This window comes from Corapipo altera, unplaced genomic scaffold (genome assembly GCF_003945725.1).
Source record: "Corapipo altera isolate COAL_440 unplaced genomic scaffold, ASM394572v1 44b, whole genome shotgun sequence".
Lineage (NCBI taxonomy): Eukaryota > Metazoa > Chordata > Aves > Passeriformes > Pipridae > Corapipo > Corapipo altera.
In genome coordinates, this window is record NW_020884932.1 from 707,312 (window position 1) to 724,330 (window position 17,019).

Below are 17,019 nucleotides of genomic sequence, written 5' to 3' on the forward strand. Positions count from 1 at the left end.
CCCCAGTCTGCTGGCTGAACCTCAAGCCTCAAAACAGAGAGGAGCCACTCCTGCCTCAAAACAGAGAGGACCCACTCCTGGCAACTGCTGCCTTTGGGAGAGGTGCAGGGTATTGACTGATATACATGGATACATGTTCTACCCTGCTATAGTGCAGAGGTTGAGCTATGTGAGGCACACAGGGTCCTGCCTTTCAGAGGAAAGGGGTGTCTTTCTGCTCTGCCACCAGTCTGCAGTATTTAAAAGCCTTAAAACCCTAGTAGCAAAGGGTAGCTGCCCATGGGTTAGGTACAAAGAATTTCTTTTGACCTGGAATGCAGTTTCTCTCTTCCTGAGTTCACAGCATCATGTGCCACCAGAGCAAAAGGATTTGTGAAAGCCTATAAATAAAACATTTGGTAAAAAACATGGGGGCAGCTACACTACCACAAGCTTCTGCTTCTCTCTGCCGTAGACACATCCCTTACGTGCCCAAAAGACGGGTGAGGTGAATGAGGTAAATGCTGAACTGTGAATTCCTGAGCCACTCAGCCTGTTACTAATTACCATGATTAAATATTGACACAGTGACTGCACATAGGGCTCCCAGGCAGAGATCAGTACCCCTCAGTGGTGGCAGCAGAGAAATCCAGACAAAGAAATAGTTCCTGGAGCACTTACACTGCAAGACCCCAACCCATCCTACAGTTAACATCCCCTGTGGATTGTCAGCATGTGTGAGAGCTTGAAGGGCTCTAGCAAGAGGCTGGTGGGGGTCAGGAGGTTTCTGACTCCTAATTATTGCCTTTGGGATTCCCCTTGCTGCAGTCTCCAGCAGCTGGTAGGGCAAGCGGGATGAGGCAGCACAGTGGGATCTGCTTCCCTGTCGCAAACACAGGCTGCTACTCAGAAGCAGTAGGACCCTGCTGCTCTGGCTGCCAAACCTAGGGCATCCTCAGGGAAGCTCCCAGACTGACCTCGCAGTCCTGCTTGGTGGCCTCCCTATACTCCTACACAGGCTGGCAAGCCTGGTAACTGTGTCTCTCCACATGCTCCCTCGAGCACCTTATGCCCTGCTCTTTCATGGGTCCCAGGTCAGAGACCAGAGCAAAAGCTTATCAACCTATATTTGAGATTGCCCCTATTCAGGAAACCATTCAATCATATGTCTTAAGAGTGTGCTGCACAGGGATGCACAAACTCACCCAACGTGGGAAGATTTTGCCCAAGAAAGCCTCGCTGCCAGAACAGGGAAGCCTCTGGGGGCTTCTTTCTCCCCTCCTCTTTCCCAACACTGCTGGTTAATGTGCTGGGCTGTGTGCCAGGGCAGCAGATGCACTACAGCATGGTTTCTACTCCCCCATATCATGGCCGTGTCCAGCGCTGATTTTGACCGTGGTCATTTTTTAATACAGCAGCTGACTTGGCCACAAGTGAAAAATAAAATATGATCCCTTGCAATTACGAACTGCCCAAAGCCATCTGCAGCCCTGAGCTCCTTCTCCTCTGGGAACAGGGAGTAGTATCTGTGAAGCTTCCCTGTATCCAGTGCATCTACCAGCCCAAACCCCATTCCTTCTTCATCAGATTTTCCCTCTTCATCTCTTCAAATCATACTGGGGAGTTGCAGAAGCCAGGATGAATTTGCACCAGGCTAGTACACCTAAAGCAGCAGAATATTCATTTTCTCAGCTTAATCCTGCTCCTGGGCTGAGGTTTTTTTACGAATGCTGCCTGATGCTTGTGTTAAGAACAACCACTTCAAAGTTTGAAGCTCTAAAGAGCCTCTGCTTTGTGGGTGAGCTTTCTTGTCCTGATGTCAGGCAGAAAAGTATAGTTTATTTCAAAAGTGATGATAGAAGTGGTAACTTTTGAGATTACATTTTCAGGACAACAACAAAAGAAACAGCTTGTATATTGATACAAAATGTTGCAAGGCACCAATTTCTCCATTCCATGGGCTTCACACTGCAACATCCAGCAGCTCTGCCCCTGTAGGGTGAAGGGCTGCAGCTGTGACAGCTGCGAAGAGGTTGGATGGGACCACCCTGGCTTTGGCTTCCCTCCTCACTCCCCCAGGAGCAGTGAGAATGGGGGGAAAGAGGGAAGGAGTTATGCTGCAGCTTCTTTCCCCATGGGATGTCAGAGGCTGCAAAGACAGGTGGAGGCAAGGGGCCAGAGAGAGGACTAAGGTACTCACTTGTGGGGGTTTATCCCCTTTCAATGTAACTTCTGCTATGGATAACCCACATTAGGAGCCACAGGCAGCCCTGAAAGGCACTCACAGTACCTACTTATTTGGGATGGCGAGAGGAGAAGACGGGACACGATGTATTTAGTCTCCACCTTAGCCATAATCAACAAGCTGTTAATTATCAGATTGTAGTAATACAGCTGTAGCTTATATGGGAAATTGTTTAAGCAAAATATCAAGGATGATATTCCTTTGGCTTGTGGTTTGCCTGCACTTCAGTACGAGCCTGGTTTGTTTCCAGTTAACCAGAGCTGAGATGGGGAGAAGCCTGAGGCTGAAGGAAGCCTGATCTGTCCCCCAGGTTTGCAGATGGTTTGGGAGAAAGGTCAGGGTAGCTCATTTTTGTTCCACTCCACCTCAGAGTTTTCCCTTGGCTCCAGGGAAAATGCTGGGACTGAGGAGGTTATTCTAACCCAGATGTAGATCCCACACATCTGGCCTGAATGATTTGGTTTTTAGCAGCTCAGAGTTGCTCAGTGGCCAGCAGTTGGGGAAGTGCTTATCCAGTGGGAATGAAGAGGAGAGTGATGTGGGAATTCGTAGGGAAGGAAACACACTTTGTCCTGATTTCTTCAGGTACTTTTGTGACCTTGAGACAGTGAAAGGAGTTTCAATTCTGTCCTTCTACTTTTAATGATATCTTAATATTCATTAATTAACATAGTCATGCATTCAAGTACTTGAACACTTGAACTGTTTAGGTGTAAGCCCAACCAGCACTTCAGGATTAACTGCAGCTTCAGATGAACATCCTGGTCCATAGCAAAGCAGCAGTGAAGCATGTACAGGTGAAGTGACACATCAGCCACCATCTTAGCCAGCCATTTGACTCACATTGCTTTCAGCAGTAACTTCATCCCTCCCCCCTTAGAAACATTCACTTGTTACTCCATCAGCTCCAAATTTAGGGTCAAAAGGCAAACCAGCCTGGTTTAGAAATAACCTCATCTGTATGGGAGGTTGTTTTTAAAACAAATCAAGTCTCCAGTCTGTTCATTGTGTGTCCTGACAAACAGTTTCACAACTGAGAGAGCAGGGCTGGAGAGAAACAAGTGGCCAAATGCAGAATGAAGTCCTGCTTGAGCTAGACCTCCTCGAGAACTGTGCATGCCATCCAGGTGCCTGCTCATGCTGCTGCTGCTGCGCACACAGAGGCTGCTTAGTGCTCACACTCTTCACAATCTGCATGGGCAGTGCAGTGGTAAATGCACTCTAAAGACTGAAAATCAGCAACTGCTTTACATTTCCTGAAGAGCTGAATGTGTAATGGAGAAGGCAGTAGTGGAAGTGTTCAAGGTAAGTAGTTCAAGTAGTTCAAGGTAGTTTCACTGCTGTTGGATAATCAGTGACCCTTCCCTAGTTCCTATTTTCTCTAGCTGTATTTCCATTTCATATATTAAAATGCATAACAAAGAATTTCTGTCCTTGTTTATGCAAGCTTGTAGCCAGAACTTTAGTTTTTGAAAGAATAGCATGGGCTTAAGTACAATTGGTCTGAATTTTCTGATGAAATACATCCAGATTTTACTCTCTTCTTGAGAACAACTAAATACTTGGTAGTAACTTATACCTCTACAAATCAAGTACTTATCATCTACTTACATTTTTTCAGCCTTCTTTCAAATCACCTCGTCTCCTGCTTTTCAGCAGAGAAACTTCAAATGCTTAAGTTCAGCCTGTAAAAGTTGTTCATGGGTTGGAACTGGGTGTGAACTGAGAAAAATATTGTCCCAGGCTACCTGTCACTTCAGAAGCCATCAGTCCAACAAAGCCAGAAGCTGGTTTTACATTAAGGCATCCATGGCACGTCTGCTCCTATAAATACATCTCAGCAGAGAGTTTTGTGGGTTGTCATGGGGCAAGTTTGTATTTATGGCACCCATTCAATAAAAAGAGAGAAAATTAATTTCCTGTTTTGAAATGAGTCTCAATTTTATCATTGGGAAAACTACATCAAGAAGCTGACTGGATACCATTTACTCCCTAAAGGGAAATGGAACTCCTTCAAGCAATGTAGGAATCTGCCAGCAAAGTGCTGGGAGCCTGGAAAGAGCAGAGAGAGTTTCTAGCAGAGCTGATGTGTAGGGATGTTGCTTTGCCAGCTTTGGCAGCAAAGTCAGTTGAAGATGTTTCCATCCATCCTGTCACCATCCCTGTCCCCTTGTGCTGTCATTCCCTGCTTCCTGAGTTGAAGCAACCATAAATGAACTGCTAACATGACTGAGGTTTAAATCATCCCTTCAGAAGGAATCAGAAACCTGGTTGCCCTCGTTGGTCTTCAACACAGCTCACTTCACAGTGCAATTCTGCAGGTATTTGTACTAAAGGCATTCGGAGCAGCAAATAGTGGCCAGGGTCCAGGAATGAGCAATTAGGGAAGGGCTGGGGAGAAAACTTCCTACGCTGGCGTAGGAGGGAGCAGGCGAGCTGGAGGATGTGGAGTTATGCCAGAGTGCCTGCCTTGGCACACAATGCATGTCTGTGCCACCTCCACACAATGACACCAGCTCACAAAGCTGTGGCTTGCCCAGCTGATGACTCCAGCAGGGTTTGGTCAGCACGTGGCTTCTCACCCATGCCTCTGCCCAGGCTTTGAGATGGGTTGTCCAGTTTTCCTGGATTACAGCCAGGTTATTCAAGGTCCATTCCTATTGTCTGCCCTCCAAGGCACCTCTAGCAGTCACGTACGCATGCCAGGGCAGCATGCCAGGGGACTTCATGACCCAGCAAATCCTGAAGATGAAAGGAAAAGGCAAAACCAAAACATCCTTAGGAGTTCTCTATGCAGCCATAAAGCAGTTGTTTAGATGGACAAAAAGAGTAGAAGCTGGATGAAAATCAGCTCCCGGATTCACTGATTAAGCTGAAGAGGAAACTGGAATTTTGCTTTTTTATAAGGCTCTTTTAACCACTGAGCTATGTCAGTAAAATCAGCTTTAACCACGTGCTCCCTTTTCACACAAATTTCACATCTTAACAAGTTTATCAGTAAACAAATCCAGCGGCAGTACTTAATACCCTGAGTGCTAACATGCCAGGAGGTCAGAGCCAGTGCAGAGGAACTAAGCTTGTCCTGTCCAGTGTATTCCCATAGGAAAGAAAATCCAGCAACAGCCCACCTGCATACCTGGGATACTTCCACTCCCTCCTCTCTGCCACAAACCATGTATTTCTTAAAGAAATAAAGAAGGTTCCTGCATTTGGACTTGATGATCTTAGAGGTATTTTCCAACTTCAGAGATCCTATAATTCTATGATTCTGTGATTTCTGAAATAACCCTCACGGCATTAATGTAAGAATACACCGTGTGGCATTGAAGGAATGAAGTCAGTCACATAAGAGGAGGGAAACTAACCAGGCTTTTGCTGTTTCAAACATAGAGTAAGTCACCAGATCAAGTTGTTTCCTCCCCAGATAGGGTTTTCTTCCATGGTTGAGTCAGTCCAAATTCACATGGAGTCTCTCATATGATACCAACAGAATATGAAAGAGAAAATAGCCAGGAGAGTCCACACTGCAGATCTGGTGGGTTGGCCCCTGCAAGTCCTGTTTGGCATCCCATGTTCTGTTTCTCCAGGACTGATGGGGACTTTGCAAAGTCCTGATGTGTTGCTGTGCCCAAGATAGCTTCACATGCAAGGCTGCTGCTCACTGGTGCAGGCAGTGGCTCCTGCCCATGCATTTGACCTGCTCTTCTGGCTGGCTGTGGCTTGGTGAGCCACATCCCCACTCCACCATTGTCTGTATTGGCTACAGCTTGCTGTAGCAATATCAGCAACAGCAGACAAGAGAGGGGAAGAGGATAGAGGACCTTTCAAAGAAGACTTCATGGAGAAATGACCCCCTTGGCTAGGAGGGGCTGTGCTGTTCATCAGAGAGGCTGTGAATTGTAACCAGTTCTTGGGGTCAACAGCGGAGGTGGCAGTAGAGTATGTAATTCTGAGAGCCCGATTGTCCATTCAGAAGCACTTGGCCACCACTTGGCCATGAAACCCACAGGTTCAGCTACAAATGGCCAGGGCCAGCCAACTTGATCTATGTAGGCTGGCTGTTGGACATGTGAGTAATGGTTGTGTACTCTGCAGCTACCACATGTTGTAAGACTCACCCGTCATCAGCAGTCGTGGTTACTTATGCTTAGGACTGCATAGGAGCAACAGAGGGCATCCTCACTCCTCCAAGCTGCACTCCAAACTCTCCCTCAGTGGTCAGCTACAGAAACATCTATTTTTTTATTGTTCTCCAGCCTAAGTTTAACAAGGAAAAATGAGCTTCACCTGGAGACATTCAGGAATTATCATCTGTTTTCTTTAATGCAAAAATCTCCATTGCCAGGATAGCTAATATGAATATTGGTGATCATCAGTCTTCTCCTTCTTCTTAGAAGCTCTTCTCCTCTGTTATCACGGCTAATGAATGAATTTTGCAGATTGACATTATTTGAGTACCACTGCTGGAAAAGAGTCACTTCTGAGGAATGAAATGACAGGCACTGACTGGAAGCTTTACTCTGTCAAACAGCAGCTGCAAAGACAAAGAGTAGGGATTCAGGGACCTGCAAGACCACATGAGCTGCTCATCAGACATGCTGGCTTCAGTGGCAGTACTTGGAAACATGTTATTCATGTCTTCTGTGTCATTTGCTTGTGTGTCTAGATGTCCAATACAACAGTAGGTGTCAGGCCACTGCAGGTGACTGAATAGCTAAATTTGATCAGTTTTCTTTAGCTGTATTAACTCTCAGCATCAGCATCCCATTAAGGGACCTGCAGGCCTGGGCAGGTCCCTTCTTCATGGGCAAGGCTTGCCATACATTGTACAAACACTACCATTGCAGGGCCAGCATGAGGAAAGAGACTTTATTAGGAAGGAAAACATGATTTTTATTGTTCTGAAAGAACAGTTGGTGGTGAAAGCTCCAATGGTGTGATAACGTACAAGTTTGTGCAAACGGATATGGTGACAACCTGTGCCAAGGGTACAGAGGACTTTAGTCACAGAGCTGCAGAAGTTCCTCACGTAGCAGCAAACAGCCCTGTCTGTTCAGTGTGCTGCCTGGCTGGGTGTGGCAGCAGCTGGTGCTCAGTCAAAAGGATTTGGGGTCCTGACAGTGCTCTTTTTGCTCTTTTTGAAGAAGCTGAGTGACAAGGGAGGGGGCCACAGGTGGGCTGCAGCTCCTGGAATCCAGAGTAAGTGACTAAGCACTCCCAGGTCCACCTGGGCAGTGTTAGGTTAATAGTTGGACTCAATGATTACTTAGAGGTCCTTTCCAACCTTAATCATCCTGTGACTCTAACCCAGAAAAGGCAAGTCTATCCCTAGTTTTCCTCTTGATCTATTTTGTGTGCTGATGGATGAAAGCATGTTCCTGGGGCTGGTAGTATGCGCTTTTGCTGATCTGCTGCTGCACTGCAAACTGTCTTTTACCAGGGAAGCTGCATGGGGCCAGTTACCTAATTAATTGCTCATCTCTGCTTGGGAGGGTTCAGGGAGTGCTGATGAAGCCAGGTTAGTGATCACATTACTGGTTCTGCAGATAATGCCCTCCCTCCCTTTTTCTGGATGACACAACAAAGAAACTACATGGACAAAACCTGAAGAAATTTAGCAAGAGCCTTGCTGTGGTGATTCCCAGAAAGGTGCCTCTTGCTTTCCTACAGAGATGGAAAAACACACACATATGCTCTAGGACTAGTGGGAAGGAAATCCTTAGGCACTGTTGGAGAAGTCTCAGCAAACATTTCATTATCCCACTCTACATCTTCAGCTCATGGCTTGCTGCATCCATAAAACTGTCTTGCCCTCAGGCTCAGACATTTCACAGCAGTGAGAAAGGGTCCACACTCTGTGCTTTGTAATTTAGGTTTTGCATAAGTAATTTCATTGCAATCTGCTACACTGACTTCAGAAGGCTCAAAAAACAGAGCTGAATTCATCAAGGTTAAGACATTCACTTTCCATAGCCAGGGGCACATGGAGGAGAGATGTGACTGGCACAGCGGTTGACCACCCTCGGCACGGCAGCCAAGAAGGCCATTGACACATTGTGCATTACACATCAGCAGCCTTTGTCATGAGATGTGAGCCGGGCACAAACTCACATGCTCGGCTCCCAGAGCTGCCACTCCCCATTGCTGCTACATGACTAACAGGCAGTTCAAAACCCTTCCTGATAAGGGTTTTGCAGAGACAAAAATAAGTACAGCAAACAGGGAGTAATAGAATAATAAAAAAGAAAAAACCTTCAAGAACAGCCAGTATAAAAATTTCCAAACTTTTATTAACCTAAAGGGACAGCATGAAGGCATAAAAACTGGTACTGATTTTCTGTGTGAATTGCTGCACTTCCAGCACTTCATGTCCTCCTGAACGGAGCCTGCAAGTCTCTGTTCTTTGCTGGAGCTGAGCATATGGTCCTTAAGGATGCAGAGGAAAATGGAGAGCTGTGCTTGGAGAGCTTCCAGCTAAACAATAGGGAAAAGAGCAACCATAGTCCTGGGCATGCTGACCAGGAGAAAAACTGGGGAGAAAGAGGCATATTTTGCTAACTGCACTTCCAGTTATTTAGTCTGCAGCTGCAGGTGGGGGGAGGGCAAGCCATGTGTAGGGTGAATACAAGGTCACCCTGAGAAGTAACTGATTTTCTCATAACTCAGAAATGTGATGCACATGTTGGCAGTGCACTGCAGGGAAATGCAGTGCTGGTTTTGGGTCTTCCTCTGACCAGACTGCTTGCTGCAAGGCCAAGAGTTTCCAGGGGCTGGCAGCAGGAATTGAAGTCTTGGTTTGGGGTCTGGCCCCTGGATCGCTAGCACAGACAGGTAGGACTTGCCACTCAAAATCTCTTCAGCATCCTTTAGCCTATGTCTGTGCTGGTGCCTTGTGCCAAAACTCAGTCTCTCCCGTGGAACTGTGGAAAGCTGACTGGACATGGAGTGGCTACCTGTGACCAGCTTGTCAGCCTCAAGTCATGTGAATGTGGCAGAGCCTGGCTCCCTTCCATTGCCATTCCAACCCCAGAAGCTGAAAAAGTCCAGGAAAAACCCAGCTCCACCTCTAGCCCTGGGCCAGAGTTGCAGGTAAAGTGAGTGCCTGCATGAGGTAGGTTGGGATTGCAAGGACCTGGGCTTGCAGAGGCGGCATCTGGTCAGTGGCTGCAGCATGGCTGAGACAGTGCGGTGCTGTGAACACAGCTGAATGCTGAGAGCAGATCAGTGTGACCAGCAGCCACACCATTGCAGCACTGGAGCACAGATGCACACACACAAAGCACGGCTGCAGCGGAGCTTACTCTGCCAGGACACTGCTCCTGATGCTCTACAGTCCAGCTGCAATCCCAGGAAGAATGTGTACCTCTGGAGTGATGAAGTGTAGGCACCAGCTCCCACTGCCTTGTGCAGCTTTGACAATGCTAGCATCCATCTTCAGGCTGCTTCACCCCCTCCTCCTTATGGTCTTTCTCCAAGGCAAGTTCTCAACCCATCTGCCTGTCTCCAAAGCAGGACTTCTTGTCCCATGCACTGATTCTTTTTTTCCCCAGCCTGATCCCTCCTCCAGCAACAGATGATATTGCCAGAGAGCAAAAGCAGGGTCTCACAGGCCAGCAGCAAACTTGCTTTTATCGTTCCTGCAATGCTACCATCCACTACAGTTGCTTCAAAATGTAGGCTCTGCTGACCTCTAGGGGACTGCTACAAACCCAAAACCATAAAGGCTTCAGAGCTCATGGCACGCTACAGCCCTTCACACGCTCGGAAGGAGCCCTGTGGTGGGTATAACACAGCTGACACAACCTGCTTCTGGGTCCTTTAGCAATACTAGAGGCTATAAATAAAACCCTGGCTCTAACACTGCCTGTTCCATTGCACCATTATGGCAGCAATACCTCAAGAAAAGTGTACAAGCAAGGCTAGGCTGTTGTGGAGAGATATCTCCTGCTATCAGACTGCCCCATAATAATTGCTGCTTTTATTTCAGCGTGGGATGCACTTGGGAGCTTGAGAGCTTGTGGTTTTCTGTATCAGTTTGTCTAATAAAAGGCATACAAATCTTCCCTTGGTGTTACAACTACAGCACTACTCACTTTGGTGAAAAGCATAGGCACTGGAAATAAAGTTAAATGTGCTTTTTTACAGCACTTCATCGATCACTAAAGAAATGGCAGAAGCAAGAGCCTTGCCACAGAGAATAAGGAACGTAAGACTTGCAGAAAGCAAGCATAAAATCCGATGTGCTCCTTAAAAGAGCACATGGTGCTGCCGAGGAGGGTAACTGCATTTCCCAGCTGACCATTTGAGGACAGCCATGGCGGGGAATAGACCATTAGGCAGGAGACTACAGAGGAAGCACAAACTACATACCTCTAATGGATCTGTTCTCCTTGATACAAAGCCAAAGCCTATCACAGCCCTGGAATATTCTGACTTAGGGAAGGTGTGATATAACTCTGGAGAGCTGGAGTGCAGACAGATTTGGACTGGGCAAAAGCTGCACACATGACAGAGTGCCCCTGGCTGCAGTCACCATCTTATGGGGCAGCTCCCCACCACAGCAGGGCAGATGGTTGTCCCAGAGCTGGCCCGTTTTAGCAGAGGGCTGCTGTCTAAACTGTTTAAATTTATTCAGTCTTCTGATGTAGGAAGAATTCCATCCAGCAGACCTGAGTGGGCAGCAGGCTCCAAGCAGCTGAAGAGGTGCTTGGGACCATCATCACTTCCACAAGGGCAGCTGTATCTGCCTAATTGTCACAGTGGCTTTCACCATATGCAAAGGTCTCTCAAGAGGCTGTGGGGCTTGTGTTGTTGGGATCATGCACCAACACGAGGGAGTCAGTCCTGGCAGGCACTCCACCAACCACAGGAATGGCTTTATAGACAGCACTAAGGGTTCTGGGCACACCATGGAGCATGTAATCGGCATGCTCCTCTCAGTGCTCGTGCCCTGGGAAGTGCCAAAAATATAAAATAAGTGTTAAGTTAAAGCACTTGCTCTTCCATGGGCTGGAAGACGTCAGCTCACAGAGGGTTGTGACAAAAGGTAACAACTGACAGCACTCTTTCAACTAAATCAGGGTGAGAATATGTCTAAGCGGCAATTAAGAGTGAAGTGTTTAAAGAAAAGAGGCAAATTATTTGAACAGAATCACCAATTTTCATTTCAGCATCATTACATGTCTCTTAATTGGAACAGATGTCTCCCTAATCTGTGCAAAACAGAAAAGGACCTGAGAGGTCTGAAATACTGGCTCATACACAAATATTACCACCAATTCCCAGCTTCTGAATCCACCACTTCAGACTGTGCCAAACCACCTGATGGTTCTGGGTCCAGCAGGAATGGCTTTGCAGTGCCTGAAGCTCAATGACATAATTTCCCCCTCCTTACATTTGCAAACACTGTGTTATACCACCACACACCAGCAGTGCCCAGGAAATTCAAGCCTGTTGCTCCCTTCACCACATGCATTGTAGCCATGTTTTAGCCCCCCAGATTCAAAAATTAGCTGATTTTTCTCCCACAGAAAAGACTCCATCAGTCATCAGAGTTTGGTAAGCTCTTTAATGGCAAGCTCATGGTGTAATGACACTTCTGGATTTGATGCCTCAGTGGTGGGAGAGGAAGGAGGATCAGTAGGAAGGAGGATCAGAAAGAAGGCAGTGCTTCACTGAAGGCTTACACCTTTGAAAGCGCTGAACAAAAGGGCAACTTTCGGTGACCTGTTTCCTAGCTTTGTAGTTCCAAAGACAGATCTTCCAGCCAGAAAAATGGTGGAAACCACTCCAAAGACATCTTTGGCATGGTGTGGCACAACATGATTTCTGCTTGACGTGTTGAAGGCTGACTGGTCCCTACATTAGTAAAGGAAAACTTGACAACAACAAAAAAATTGCACTCACTGAAATCCAGAGCTGATATTTCCACCACCACCCTCCCGCAGATGAAAGCTTCCTTTACGTGCAGCATTACTGCAGATCTTTGCCTACATTAGCAATAGCGTGTTGGTACAGAAAGGGAATTTCAAAGTTCAATGTATTTTACATGAAACCAGTGAGCTTTCCTGTAGTCAGCAATAACTAGTTCAAAGAAGGGGTTTTTTTACCTGCAGACAAATCAAGGCCCTTTTTGTTAATCTGTATTTTTTTTTACGTCCAAGCTTGTACTGACAGTGCAGTGATATGTGGCTCTGTAGAATGCACTTTCAATAATGCAGACATGCCTTTAGGGATTTTCTTTCTTTTAAAAAAATTATCAGAAATGAGAAAAAAGTAAAACATAGATCATGTAAATAATAATCTGGCCCACTGAACAGGTGATTGTGGTTAAGTGAAGAGGTTTCCTTTGTACACGTGACATAGACATCAGATACCAACAATGCAACTAAGTCTCAGAAGTCTAATAAAAAACCAAAGTGACAGGGTCTGCCCTCAGAGCCTTTCCTATCACAGGTAAGGACTACATTTAAAGAATCTGTTTATTTTAATATCTGCCATGGAAGTGATATCCCTGAGCCTTCAGCTCCCTGGTGACTCTGCAAGAACCACCTCAAGCCCAGCCCGTTACAGGGTCTAGGAGCTGCTATCCTGAGTCACTCCTGCCTGGCTCTCACACAAAGCCTTCCCAGCTGCAGCTGGCTGCAGAAACAGGCTGTTGGGGCGGAGGGGAGGTTCTGCCAGAATTAAACAGATCAAACAAAGCATTTGGCTCCGCTCAGCAATTTAGAGAGAGGTCCATCTAGCTAGAGCCCCTTAAGAGATACTTCCCTATTTCCAATGTCCTGTGGCCAGATCAAAACCAGCCAGCACTGAGAAAGATCTCCAACCAGACAAGTCTCATTTTCTGGGTGCCCAGCCTGGAAAGCCTCAATGGGTTATGATTTTCAGAGAGTGGATTATTTGGCTAGACATCGCTCCCCGGGAAGATACTGGGTTTGGCACCTAAAAGACTGCTGTCTTCTGCATAACCCCTGTCTGGCATGGACCACTCATGAGTCCTCGAGGGATAACACATCTCCCATGCCACCTCATCCCCCTATGCAGAGAAGACAATGTGACTTGGTAACACGCACTGTGCTGAACTGGTGCTTTCACTGATGCACCCGGCTGCAAGCTGTGGGAGGTAAGAGGTGTTTCTCTCCCCCTTCCTACACTTCCCCTCTTCTGTGAGTGAGAAATTCTGAAAAGAACAGAATGGTAAGGACAAACAGGAGGGAAGTATGGACACAGGCTAAGGACGGACACAGAGCAAGGATGGATGAACTGGTAAACTCGCCTCCTGCCACAGCTAAACCTGACGTTGAGCAAAACAGCCATGGACGTCCGCCCTGGATCCCAGAGAAAGATCAGGAAACATGATGAAAGAGGCTGGGAATATGTCCTGAATGGCACCCTTCCAAAACAACGTCCACAATGTTATTGCAATCACTTTTACTGTCACAGCCTCATGTCCCACCTTGTAAAGGGGGAAAGGGCAGTGACCTACTAAGCTATCTTGTAGCAGGAACTCCTCCACGCTGCCCCCAGGACCCATCTCACACAGCACACCTTATGTGGGACAAGGCAACAAGAGGCAGCAGCTGGTGTGCAGGTCACTGGTGCAGGAAAACTAACTCTGGCTATTCCCATAAAAAGTGGCATTCTTTACAAGTATGAGACTTTCAAAGGCACAGCACTATGCACGGAGCAAGTCCTTTGAAGAGATGTTACTGGGCACTACCAGAACACCCTGCACCCTGACTGCTGCTCCTACATACTCACACAGTATCATAATGTTGAGGAAGATGAGAAGGCTTTTCAGTTTGCTTTTTCTCCATCCCTTCCCCCCTCAATCACCTGAATGCATTCATCAGGCAGGACACTAATGGAAAAACATGACTGAGCTCAAGGCCCCAAAGCTCTGAGGAGCTTTTTTATAAACTGCATGGGTTCAATAAGCAGACATTTGGCAGGATGGTTTGGACTGTCTCAGAAATCACAGCATCTCTCTGGAAGGGGCCTTGCTCACTCTTGCCCCTGCTACCCAAACCAGCTGTCACATTTCTGAAATCTGTGCTTCCCTCTGGCATCCCATGTATTTCTCATCCCCCAAACGCACTCTGCTCACTGCATCCATGCCACTCATATTCAGAAGCGCCAGTTCTGCAAAAGGCTCTGTTCTGGTATATTTATATTCAGTTAGAGCATGAAATGCCTACAAGAAAAGGGCGAGGGAAAAGGGACACACTTCTATGTCCTTTCATTAGTGGTTTGCTTTGAGGATATGCAATGATCATGTGTGCTTCTTTTCACCCACAGATCTAAAGCACTGTATACACTGTTGGGTAAATAATATAGTCCCTTTTACAAAAGGATTAAGGTGGGACTTTCGAAGGAGTTACCCTGCTCCTTCTAAATTTTCTAGAGGCCTGCTTTGAATGCCCAGCCACCGAGACCCACTTGAAGCTCAAGGTGAGGCAATGGCTACGAATCCACATCTTTTCACTCATTTCCCAGGTTTGCAAGCATTTATGTTGGCAAACCTTTTGTCTCAGTCGCAAGCCTAGCCACTGGGTCATGCTACCCCTGATTAATAATTGAATGGCTACTAATTGCAATATGTGGTGGGAGGGAGGGAAAAATAAAACACAAATAAAATATAGAACCACTTCGTAATACAACCAAACCAGTTTTGCATCTCTTGCATCGTTTGGCAAGCATGGAACAAGTAACACAGTAATACAGAAATGTATTTGGTCAAAGTAAGGAATCAATATTTTTCAATAAAATACATTCTATAATAATGCTCATTCACATTTATTACACATGTAAATTAAATCTTCTATGTATAAAATTCCAGTTTATTCTCAGTGCTGGTTGGTCATGCTTCAGTTCAGCAGCAGGGCTCAATACATTTCACTCCTAGCAAAGTGAGAGGGAACAAGAGCACTCAGCTCTGTGCAGGACCAAGCCTCACACATCCCCTGGTCCTGCAGGTCCCATCTGAACAAAATCTTGCTGGCATCAGTGGGAGTTGTGCACACCTGTGCACTGCAGAAGGGCCCCCAGCTGTCCAGCACTTGTAGTCTGGTGTGGAAGTCACCCAAATGGTATATGGCATTCCAAAAAAAGTAAGTTAGTGAATACAGAAAATAATAATATATCTACATAATTTACAGCGTTGTTTGCTTGCAACCATATTAATGTTCAACCCCTCACTAACAATTCAATCAATACACAGGGAAAGGTAGCAGAGTGCAGTACATATTACAACCTCCTGTATGCAGTTGCAAGCACTGGATCCTACAGTCTTTCCTCATTTCCTGAATTCCCACGTATCCTGCTGCCAGCCAGAGCCCAGTTCTCCACTGAGCCTTGTGGAGTCAATCCTTCACAGCATTTAGGCTTGTCTGCACCTCCACCGTGGGCCCCTAACACGGTGCAAGGTGCATTTAGCAGCAGCTCTTCAGCTACTACCCTGGTCCACCCCTGCACCCTCCCCTCTGCTGTGCTGGCACTCGTCTGTGCAGCCACACACTTAGCCAGACGGTAGGATTGATCCAGCTGGAAAACTACCTGTCTGTAAAAAGGCAGAGGGTTATATGCCAGTCAGACGTACCCCTCAGCCCAGCTCACGATGCAGCCATGCCACAGCTTCTGCAGGTGTGTGGGTGGGTGCCTGCACCTTCCCCTGAGTCAAAAGGGTGCAAGTAGCCAGCAAACCTGGATGGCAGGACTATTCCCCCTGCTTGGGTTACTGTAAACTGCTTGCTTGCATTATGCTAGAGCAGAGAAAAGTCAGCCCCTACTTGTATAAGCCACGACCCAAGGACTGGATGCTATGAAGAGAAATGTTTTCCTGAAGGAAGGCTTTGTTTGAGGTTATAGTATCTGTCCTAGCTGGAGAGGAAAGAAAAATTTAGGGACTTAAAGCAGGGATGGAAACCACTGGTCTTACACTTTATTTTAGTAAGCAAAAAGCCTATTGCTGCTGTACAGTGTTATACAATGAACTGCCACAGTTCTCACGTCACTAGTCCATAGAAAATGTGCTGCGACTACCATGTTTACGCTGCATGCTGAAAGAATGTACAAAGTTGCATTAAGCTCTGGTTTTCTTCCGCTTTTTTTTCTTTTTATATTCTTAAACTCTGACTTTTACAGTGTTGTAGACACTTCTGTGCAGACTCAGGTACCACACATCATCCCAGTTACAGAAGGTCTTTGCCTCCAACTGAAAAAATCATGTGCTATGCATCTCTGAAGCCACTATCATCAAACCACCAAGAAAACTTGCTCTCTTTAGTAACCTTGGAAAAACAGTCTTTAAAAAGTCTATTGAAAAGGAGACATTGTTAATAATAGGGTTTTCAAAATTATGAGAGCTGTTTCTAGGAGTTGTCCAAGCGTTTTCTCTTCACTCACTCTTTGTTTTTATAAAGCTAATTCTGTATAAAAGGGCTTTTGAAGCGTGTGACCTTTGTCTAATGGTTTTTAAAAAACTGGAAAAAAGGAGTGAATTTAGAAACATTTTTCTTCGGCTGTATTACAACAGAATTACCTTTGCTTCTTAAATTTTCAGTACAAAAGGCAAGTAAATAAAGAGACCCTGCATCTTCACAGTCTGGCACTCATCCAAGTCACTTAAATCTATGCAAAACAGGTACAAAACATGAGGGTCTTCCTCTCCTTTTTAACAAGACCCTCACCAAACCCTTCTGGGGAGCAAGTTCCCTGATAAATAAAACTCACTAGATTTTATATCAGTCAAAGTAGTAGTATTTCAGCTCCCCTTCAAAGAGATGTAAATGACC